The following is a 10,474-nucleotide window of genomic DNA, read 5'->3' as shown; positions in this document are numbered from 1 at the left end:
CATTTCAGTAAGTGCATTTCAGAGTGGTTTATTCTCCATTGTGAAATGTCAAGCTTCTACATGCATAGTTTGAAGGGAGAAACAAAGCGGTGCCATCAGCGCTTTCACTGAATTTGTGACCACAGACATTCTCTCAACACCACTCTCAAGTTTATCCATTACTCCCTCATTCAGAATCTGTTTTCCTCACCCATTGCGTCCCCCCAGCACCCCCCATTCACTCTCATTGCTCATCTCTTCTCATTCTAATACTCAGACCTTACGAGCTGAACTTGTGGGTTCTGCTGACTCAGCACTACCCACTGCTCCACCATTAATCGAGCAATCGGCTAATGAGTAACGGTACACCTTTAAAACTTAGAAGCACTTAGGGAATGATCTAGGTTATTAATAGAGAGAGGAAATTAATTACAATTAAAAGCTGTTAGACTACCCCGCCGCGCTTCAGTGGCAAACGCCCCAGGAGGGTGAATCTCTCAGTACATATAAGGATCAATGGCATGCACAAATATATCTCACACACACGCACACACACACACACACACACACACACACACAGAGATTCATTTGAATCTTCATTTATCTCTATTTATAAGGAACGGCATGTTAAGGTAATACTTTTAATCAGAATGATGCTCAGTAATAATACTTTGCTACTAGCCCTGCAATGTGTGTGTGTGTACCTTGCATTTAAAATGGAAAAGCATCTCTGCTCAAAATGCCACCATCCTGACACCATAAGCCAGAATTTAATGTGGCAGAAAGCATCATTCTCTTTTGTACTCTTTTGTTCTCTTTTTTTAACCTACCCTGTCTCAACCTTACCTCCTTATCGCTCCATCCTTCCATCCTTTGGCTTAATGTCAGATGTGGGAGGGGGGGATTACCTTTGGTAGAGGGAAACGTGACCAGTGTTCTAGTGGGTGCAGCTGAATGTGTGTGTGTATTTTTGTGTGTTTTGATATAATGTGTGTGTGCTGAGCAAAGGTCGCAGACTCCTGACATAAAAACTGAGGTAACCTTTTACTCTTGCAGTCAAAGATGCAGTGAAGAAAAACACATTACCTTTAGAACGAGTGAGTCATGAAGCAAGGTGGATGGAAGGAACATTTTATCCTTTACGTTTTAACTGCAGAATCAATTTATTATTACATATTTGGGAACATTTTTAGCACGCAGACGTTTTTTGTTTTTGTTTTTTGGAGACAGGCTGCAATTTAAAGTTATTGTCCGTGCTATAGAAAAACCTTTGCAGTCTTTTCAAACCCTCGGGGATTTAATCTAAATAAAATAACCCGCTTATCAGTCTGACACAGTTCTCTTTAGTTTACATACAGTAAGCACACATGTCCAGAAAAAGTGGACATTAAAAGCAAAAACTCACAGACATGTTCGCATAAGTGAAGTGTTTACAATCAAACATACAGATATTGGAGCCATTTGTGAATTTGATCATTTATTTACACCAACATGGGCAACCTTTGTGCACCTACAGGCTATGCAGGTGATATAATGAGCATATATACACCGAAAATAAGTCAATGCAGGATGATGCACTCTCAAAGCAGAGCAGATGGGAAAATGCATGGTTTAAAATGCGACTTGAATGCACTAGACAAATATTAAACATACACAACACCCACTGACACAGCTGATAAGATTTAATTACCACAGTTCAACCTCATTGTCGAGCCGTAAAATGTGAAACTAAATCCTTTACAGTCATTAAAATAATGTAAAACACTCCCTGCTTGAGCATTAAACACCGGAGTAAAGCACAGACACAAACAATCAGGAGCCAGTTAAATTTAACCCTTTACAGGCCGCACCATGAAGTAATCGTCAGAACACTCAAATTTTGGGAAAATAAGGTCTTCTGACTTATGTAACTTTTGCAAAATTTTCAATTTCAAATTTCTGAAGTAGAAGGGTCAAAATCCTGAAAGGCCATGTGTATCAAATATGATACGTTTGGCAATTAAGGGGATAAAAAGTCATATTTAAAAATGTTTCTTGGAACTTCAATTTTGTGTTGGTTTTTACTTTTGATCTATTGTACAGATCATTAACTTGTATTCTTCTTATTTGTTTTTGATTACTTATAATCACCATTGACGTGCAGATATTTCCGAAGGCTGGTTGTTTCTGCGCCATGTTTCTGATACGGTTCAGGGGAGCAAAAGCTAAAGAAGAAGAAAGAAGCAATCTATATGAGGATATGTAAGGAAACAGGCAAAGTTTTAGGTGTCAAACTAAAGAAAGATTGATTGATTTTTTTTCCCAGGTAATGCATTGTCTTATTTGCTAAACAAGCTGTGTTTTTGAACTGAATTCTAAATATATATATCAGCGCCGCAGCAAAGAATCACTAATGTGTAAGAAATTCTAACTGACATTGACATGATAACTGATAGTCCAGCCCACTACTACGGTAAAATGATAAATGTGCTGTGTTTGTATGTGGCTTATAAAAGATCAATAAAGATTAAGGTTTGAATATTTATTTTATTGTTAAATCCCTGAGCCAACGTTTTTCTTACGATTGTCTCCATCGCTAATGTTCACACAACTGCAGTGTATTACAGATCTGCAATTATGTTTTCAGGATCCTTGCATTGCTTCTTTGTGTGTGTGTGTGTGTGTGTGTCTGTGTGTGTGTGTCTGTGTGGTGTGTGTGAAGCTGTAAATGCATGGGCATCCAAGGTTGTTTCTCATTCCCTGCAGGAGAGAGCCCCCGACGGATCATTAATCCCTTTGCTTCACTGGTGGTATTTAGCATGTTACGTGACTGGATAACCCGATGTCTCTCTCTCTCGCTCTCTCTCTCTCTCACACACACACAAGAACACACATTCAAACAAGGACTCCTTCCACATCTTCTTTTTCTACTGTTTACTGAAAATGCATCTGAGGAGTCAGGGATTTACGGAGTGTGGGATTCCCTGATGTGTGTTTTTCCCCAATTCTGTCCGAGCCTGAAGGACATCTACTTGATTCAGTGGAACAATGTAGCTTCTGGTGGAAATTTGCCCCTGGCACAAAAAAAAAAGATTTTGTTTCTTCATGTCATTTAATAATTTAAAATATTTCTGCAGACACCATGCAGTGTTTAAAAATCTGAGAAATATACAACAATAATTCTGTATTCTGATTCACAGGAAAGCTAATTCTGATTCTGAAATGAAATTTCTGCCAGTTTCTTGTCCAGTAACTCAATAATTACAAACTTTACTAGAAAAGCACTCAGATTGCTTTGTTTTCATTTCATGTCAGGTAATTATAAAAAGAAAAATCTAGTCCGTGAATCTAGTCCACTCCTGGATGGTGAGTGCAGCCTCACCTGTGATATTTGTGTCACATCATGCCAGCGGGAGACGGCGATCATGTGACCACAACTTCAGTGTCCAAAACTTTTGATTCAGCAATATATTTTTCAGCCCATTGCGCTGTTGCCATCATTCGTAGCTGGAGAGTTCATTCCCTCTCCTTCTGTGCCTTTGTTTGCTCTGTTTCATGTTAATCTTTATATCCTCCTTGCATCTTCCCCTTTAACAGTCTCCCCTCCATTGTGATGGACTAATTGTCTCCTCTCTGTCCAACCTGTTCCAAATCTCTGTTTTTGTGTGTGTTTCCTTTCTTTAATGTCAGTTCTTCCTATGCTCATGTGGATTATTCCCTCTATGTTTTTGGTTCAACTCATTTTGGTCTTTGGACTCAATTCCTATCAGCACCCCTGTGAATGCTCCCTGTTTTCTTAAAATCACTGGACTGCTTTTCCCTGTCTCTGAGTATGCATTTTGATCCTGATGCTTAAATCTCTATCAGTGTTCAACAAGTGAAGGAAAATGTGATTACCATCAGTGTGTACAGTATTTAATACATTAGCAATTGGTACAAAAATGAATCTGATTGATTGATCAAATAAGTGAAGATAGAGATTGTAAAAGTCCTCTCATGCAATCACAGATAATTTGAGAAGCACCCACTCAATGTGGAACCAGGTCAGCCTTTAATGTTGGAGTTTGACATTTCTCTAAGCCACACTCATCCAGGAAGAATCTTTTGTGGAGCCACAACACGGAGCTGAAGTCGACGGTTGAGCGGCCCCTTAGAGTCAGCTGATATTTAGTCTTTATGCTTCAGGATCGAGCCAATCATCCGACTCTCACGGGGCTCCTCCTCCTCCTCATTCATTTCGGTCACTGCTCCTCGAATTGATTAATACAAATCTTAATTTAAGCGCAGATGATGAGTAAGGGCAAAGGACACCCTCAAGGCTCAGCAAGCTTACAAGTGCAGGTGAATGCTGACTCCTTAAGGAACTTGTCAGCTGAGCACCTCGAGGCTAACAGCTGTCAGCTGAGTTGTTGCCTGGGATAGCTGACTCTTAGCGCTTTTTAAGAATCAATATTGAACTTTCAGAGGTTCACAGTCACAAGAAAAATGTTTCAGATTCTCATTATGGTTGTGTTGCTTCTCTGAGAATGTGACTTTCTCTCTTTAAGTTTAATCAGTGCTTGCAGCGCCCAGCCCCTTAGGGTGTTGTCGCCACCCTTAAAGCCCATTACATTAATGTAACCACAAGCATACAGTTCCTAGCTAACCGGGTGATTTATTTAGCGTCTTCCCTTCAAATTCCTCAAAGTGTATTCTGCACGCATTTCACCATTATTACAGCATTCTTGCAGGAAGGCATGTGATCGTTGTGAAAGCAGGGACGTACGGTATCTTGGATTATCTTTCTATCCACCTAATGTGTTATAAATGTCCCTGGACTGAGGAAACTGGGAGAAACTCGACACGTAAAAGGTTCGTTATTCAAGTGAAAGACGGCCTTTATGTGTCAGATGTACTCCGGTTACGAAGTCCCAGACAAATCAAATGTTCTGCCCTTTGAATTTATTGTTGAGGAAAGCAAATGGTAATATTGAAGTTGACACCTAACTACCGGTACTAATATTATAATTTTTGCTGTAATTTTTGAAAAACAATTATGTACTGTATTTATTTATTTATTTAATTAATTGCAATTCTATACATATTCTCTAAGGGGGGATGATTACGATTCCATGTACTGCACTCATAAAAAAACAGAAAGGTAGAGATTGGTGTTGTGGGATGAATGAAGTGAACAGATCAATTTCTTTTCCCTTGGCCCCGCCCATACCTGCGCTGTTGTTGCATAGAGGCGGGCCGGTGTCATTTCCCCGCTAACTCTCCCTGTCTTCCCCTCTCCGCTGCTCCTGCTATCACTTAATTCCCATCACCTGTGTTCCTGTCAGCACCTGCAACCCGTCAGTCATCAGCCCGGACTCTATATATGCTCAGCTCAGTCGCCACACCCTTGCCAGATTGTCAGTGATGTTTCCTGCTCTCCAGCACTTCAACCCAACCTCCCTCTTCGCCTTCCCCTTGGGATCGTTCTGCCTGCCTGCCTGGATTTCCTGGTTTGTGACCCCTGCCTGCCGCTTGGACCTTCCTTGTGCCTTCCCCCTCGGATCTGTCTGCCTGACCTGTCTGCCTGACCTAGCCGACAATAAAAGCTGTTTTTGCGTTTCCACTCGACCGCCTCGCATTTGGGTTCTTACCTGCCTTGGGCCGTGACAGAGAGATTGCTATCGTTTTTACGTCTCACCCTTGAAACAAAAAAAACAAGCAAAAATGTCTAGTGTTCATATTCCAATTATTTACCTGCTGATTACTTATTCATTTTGGGCTTTCAGTGCGACATGATTGGCAGAAATTAAATACATTCTGGTGAAATAATTATTTCAAGCAGTCACTCTCCAATGGAGGCGTACTTCTTGTCGGTGCAAATGCTGCTGTCAGCCTGTTGCTGTTATTACACTCCCCTTCAGGCACTCTGAATGAAAGCACCGGCTTACATTCACGTAATGTACATTACATTGTACGGTATATTTCCTTATTCTTACAGTAAAAGCCTCGGGGTAAGAAATTTCTTTTTTTCTCTTGGCAGGTATTTATATCTTTTCTATGTGTGGAAGCAAAATGGGTCTGTGTGTGAGAGAGAGAGAGAGAGAGAGAGAGAGAGAGAATTGGTAAAGTAATGCCTATATCTGACTGGTGGACCAATCACAGCCCATGCTATGTGATGCAGACTGTACTCCAGAGAGCTAATATGCTAATACATACGGCACTGAAGAGGGATGAGTAGGCAGGAGGTTGAGTTGTGGCCACTCCTAATGGGAAAAGGTTGAAGGGAGAAGAGGAAGGCATCAGGCTTTTGTTGAATTATAATTCATCACACTTAATCAGACCTTAAGCGATTTAATTTAACCGTAAATAATAATGGGAATATTATGGGTAATTTAAATACTAAAACTGAACTTTGGGAATTCCAATGAACCTCACCTAATGCTAGAGCCAAATAGAAAATGTTAGCATGCTAAGATGCTGAAGTAATGATGATAAATGACGTTTGATCTGCTTGCAGGTTTTGTCACGTTGCTGTGACATCTTTCTCAGGCTGTCACTTCTTCACTCTTCCACCGTTTCTTTGCGTCAGCACTTCTCTCTTTTTTTCATAATATGTATTTTTAATACATTGTTTCAGCAGAGCATTCAATCTTTCAACATTTCATATAAGCTCCTTATACTCCTCTTCCCTCTGCTATCCATCTCAATTTCTTCTTCTTGCCTTTTGTTCCTGCATGGCTCCTATCGACTTCACGGTCTCTTTCATCCTCTGTCGTTTGCCATCCTTTCCCTCCTTCTCAAATCCCCTCCCGTTTTTTAAATTCCATCCTCAGTGCCTTTCATCTTCCATCCCTCCGTCCCGCTGTGCTCTGCCACCGCCCTCTTCCCTCCATTCTCTAATCATTTCTTTTTTTATTATTTCCCCGGCAGACAGCTCTACCGCTGGTCCATTTAGTCACAGGCTTTTAATTAGGCGAAAGCAGATTAGAAGGCCACTCTCTACCCTGGTAATTGTGCACACACACACACCCACACACACACAATGGAAATGTAAGGACATTATTTTCAGCCATGCCATTTATGATTTCTTGCTTGTCTTATTTTGTCCGAACATTTCCCAGCACCTAACATAAGATAATTGTTCCATTTGAAAAATTAATAAACTCCATCACACTCAATTTGTCAAACAGTGACCGGGGGGGGGGGGCATGGTGCGTCTATTCCTGTGGGAAACACAAGCTGGCTCGATGCTTTATATGTTATGCGGTGCATATCAGTGTGTATGTCAATGAGATTTTTGTGTTTGTACGTGTGCATGTATTTTTCCCCTCCTACCAATGACATAATTTGAAGACTCTGCAAATTCCGATCCATCGTGGAAAAGCATAGATTCTACATCATATTTGTGCCTATCATGGCAGGTTGGGCCTATCAGAGCTCTCCAGACACAGCTGTTAAGTCATTAAAAGGATTTAGATGATTCATTTCTAAGTCTAATGGTCTGGTTAAAGCGACGTCTAGAGAGCAGCAATATGGCAGATTGACAACAGGAATAACAACAGTTACTCCTGTTATGGTATCTGCAAAGTGGAGGCTTAAAGTAATCCCACTTGATCATGTTGAGAGATCGGAGTAAACAGAGGGAATTAAGACTCCTGGAAACCGTTCCTGTACTCGTGTGAGAGAAAAGAAGCCCAACGCAATTGTTGGAACCTCCATTGTTAAATGAAGAGATTGAAAACTTGAATCGAGCTTGTTCCAAAAGTTGAGATCATAGCTGGCAGGAAAGTTCATTCCCTTTCCAACGAATTCTGCGTTCCTGATCACGATACTGCAGATTGGCACTAAGCTCTTATTTAGATTAAATAAAATATGTTTTGATTCTTTTCAGTGCAAATATATCCTCCCTGGGAATGTTTGTGGATGATCGTGTGCATACTGTGTGTGTGTGTGTGTGTGTGTGAGCGTGAGCGAGCCTCTTAACATCCTGCGATTGCCATCAAACTCCTGTTAACCTGTGGTCTTCCTCCGTGTGCATGTGTTTTAGTGTTTGCATGAGCCTGAAGCATGTTAGGTGTTCTCTCTGTCTGTGTGTGTATTCAGTAAACATGTTCAAAGAGTAAATTGATGCACATTTGTGTGTGTGTGTGTTATTCCTTCTGATGGTGGAATGAATAAACATGAATGTGTCCCTTCTTGTTTCCTCCCAGCAGGCAGCCACTGTGATATGCAGCATCAACAGCTGTTGTTCCAGCAATAGGACAACGGAGCTCCACTTCATCTTGACATGCATCCTACTGCACCTTTTCACTATGTGAGTCCTTTAAAGCTTAGATGATGACCTGATGATGCCAGTAGAACCACAGAATGTGTCTCTTGATGCTGTTGGACTGCCTAGGCATCCACAATCATTAAGAACTGAATCAAAAAGCAGAATTGGAATCAGACTTGTTAAAATCCATACAGTGCACAAGCCAATTTAGCTCTAACCTGCTACTCATAATCCGCCAATTTATTTATTCTCCAATGATACTTAAGTGCCGCTGATTCTTAAAATGAGAAGAAAACACAAGCAGTGTGTTCGGTGATGGAGAAATTGTATAATTAACTTCGATGGCAAATTAACCTTTGGTTGAAATTTGATTTGAAGATTGTCGCCTTTTTCTTCTTCATGAATGTTGACTGGACTTAAAATTCCACCTCCTCATTTCAAAATACTTTCGCTCTCTCCTTCTGTTCATTTGCGGCTAATGAAGTGGTCCCACAGAGCGAGTTAGTGAGGCTTTAATTTGATTTTTTTTTTTTTTTTACTTGAGTCATTTCTTGCATGTGTCAGCGTTTCGGAGAGAAAACGTCTATATTCTGTCTGTGCATTTATTTCCATCTCTATGCATTTAGGCATCTGCCTACTAGTATCCCTTCCTCACCCAATCCGACTGAACAGTGGTTTCAGGTTCGGGTATTACAGAGTTAGGGTGGAACCAATGAAAAGTGTGCACACGCACAGACCCAGATAGTTATTAACGATGTCTGTTCAAACTCCAATAAATCTCTCCAGGGCTGTTCTTTTCTTACATCCTTCTTTCAGCCCTAAGTCAGGAGCAACATCTCATTGAGCAGCAGCTTACCCTCCGTATGTGTGCTTTTGTATTTCTTCAAGTGCGACGTCTCTACAATGAGCGCTGTTAAGTAGAATAATTATATTGTTACACTGTAAAGGGACGTTTTTAGGATGGTGGGCAGTGAAAACACTCCAAATTCCTCCACTTTGCTGCGCTCTTCTTAATTCCATTAATATAATATGATCTGATGTGTTGCCCTTTTAAACACACACAAAAGATATGACAAGTGGAACAAAGTATGTTGTCCTCCTTGGTTCTTGCCTTGATGTCTGATTTGATGCTACATTAATAAAATATATCAAATTGTCAAGCAAGGAGCTGGGATTAATTTCTAATTATAAACCCACCTTTGTGCAACAATTTGTGGTTCAACGTTTTGAATTTGCCATCAAAGTTGAAGCTGAGCTGGAAGGCATAGAGCTCTGATTGTAGCAGTCCATCTAGAGTACAGTCCAACCCTCACCTGCTTTAAAGTCATGAGCTCTGATAGTGAGCAAAAAAAATTAAAATTAGACACAAGCAGCCACAATGAGATTCCTCAATTGAGGGATGCTGGGCTCCTCTTGGAGATAAGGTGAGGAGCTCTGACATCTGAAGGGAGCTGGGAGGTAATTTGAACCGCAGCCTCTCCAGGAGGTTCTGGCATTTAGTCTGGAATGATCTATTCTATTTCATTTGGCCTGGGAATGCCTCAGTATCCCTCGTAATGATCTGAAAAGTGCTGATGGATGGATGGATGGATGGATAGATGGTGTGTTTTGTACATTTCTCTAAGACAATCGGGTTTTAGGGCTGCAGAGGAGGTTAATCGAAGAGGCTCATTAAACTAAGATTCCCCTTGTCTCCATCTTTCTCTTCATCTCTACATCAGCTGCAGGACCGCCTTTATCAACCATTTACCTTCAGCCTCAGTAAGTCTGTCTCCATCTATCCCCATCGCTCTCTCTCTCTCTCTACACACACACACACATGCATTTTGAAACTTTCAACTTGACTTGAAATCCGCCGTGCAATTTGAAGCAAGGTTTTTCATGCAAATGCCACAAAAGATACCAGAATAATTTTAGACATGCACATCTCTGCTATCGAATAAAGAATCCGAGGCTTCTCTTAGTGCCACATTTTCTGTGAATTCCAGTCTTCTTCCCTTCAATTCTTCAGGAAGGTCAACATTATCTTCCAAGCGACAAAACAGTCAAGGCCTCGTCATCAGTTATGTTTGACAACGTCCTAATTTTGTGCGAATTATCTGGTGTTGCGTGTCTGCAGGCTCTGTTTCTGTGCTCAGTGAATTAATACTGTAACTGCCAATAACACCCCCCCCCCCCACCCCCCCCTTCACACACACTCACACACACACACATTCTAATGTCTTCTTGCATCTATTGAAGTGTGCGCCACATCATCTAAAGTAA

The sequence above is a fragment of the Brachionichthys hirsutus genome, unplaced genomic scaffold (assembly GCF_040956055.1).
Source record: "Brachionichthys hirsutus isolate HB-005 unplaced genomic scaffold, CSIRO-AGI_Bhir_v1 contig_976, whole genome shotgun sequence".
In the NCBI taxonomy this organism is placed as follows: domain Eukaryota; kingdom Metazoa; phylum Chordata; class Actinopteri; order Lophiiformes; family Brachionichthyidae; genus Brachionichthys; species Brachionichthys hirsutus.
This window is presented reverse-complemented; position numbering follows the sequence as displayed.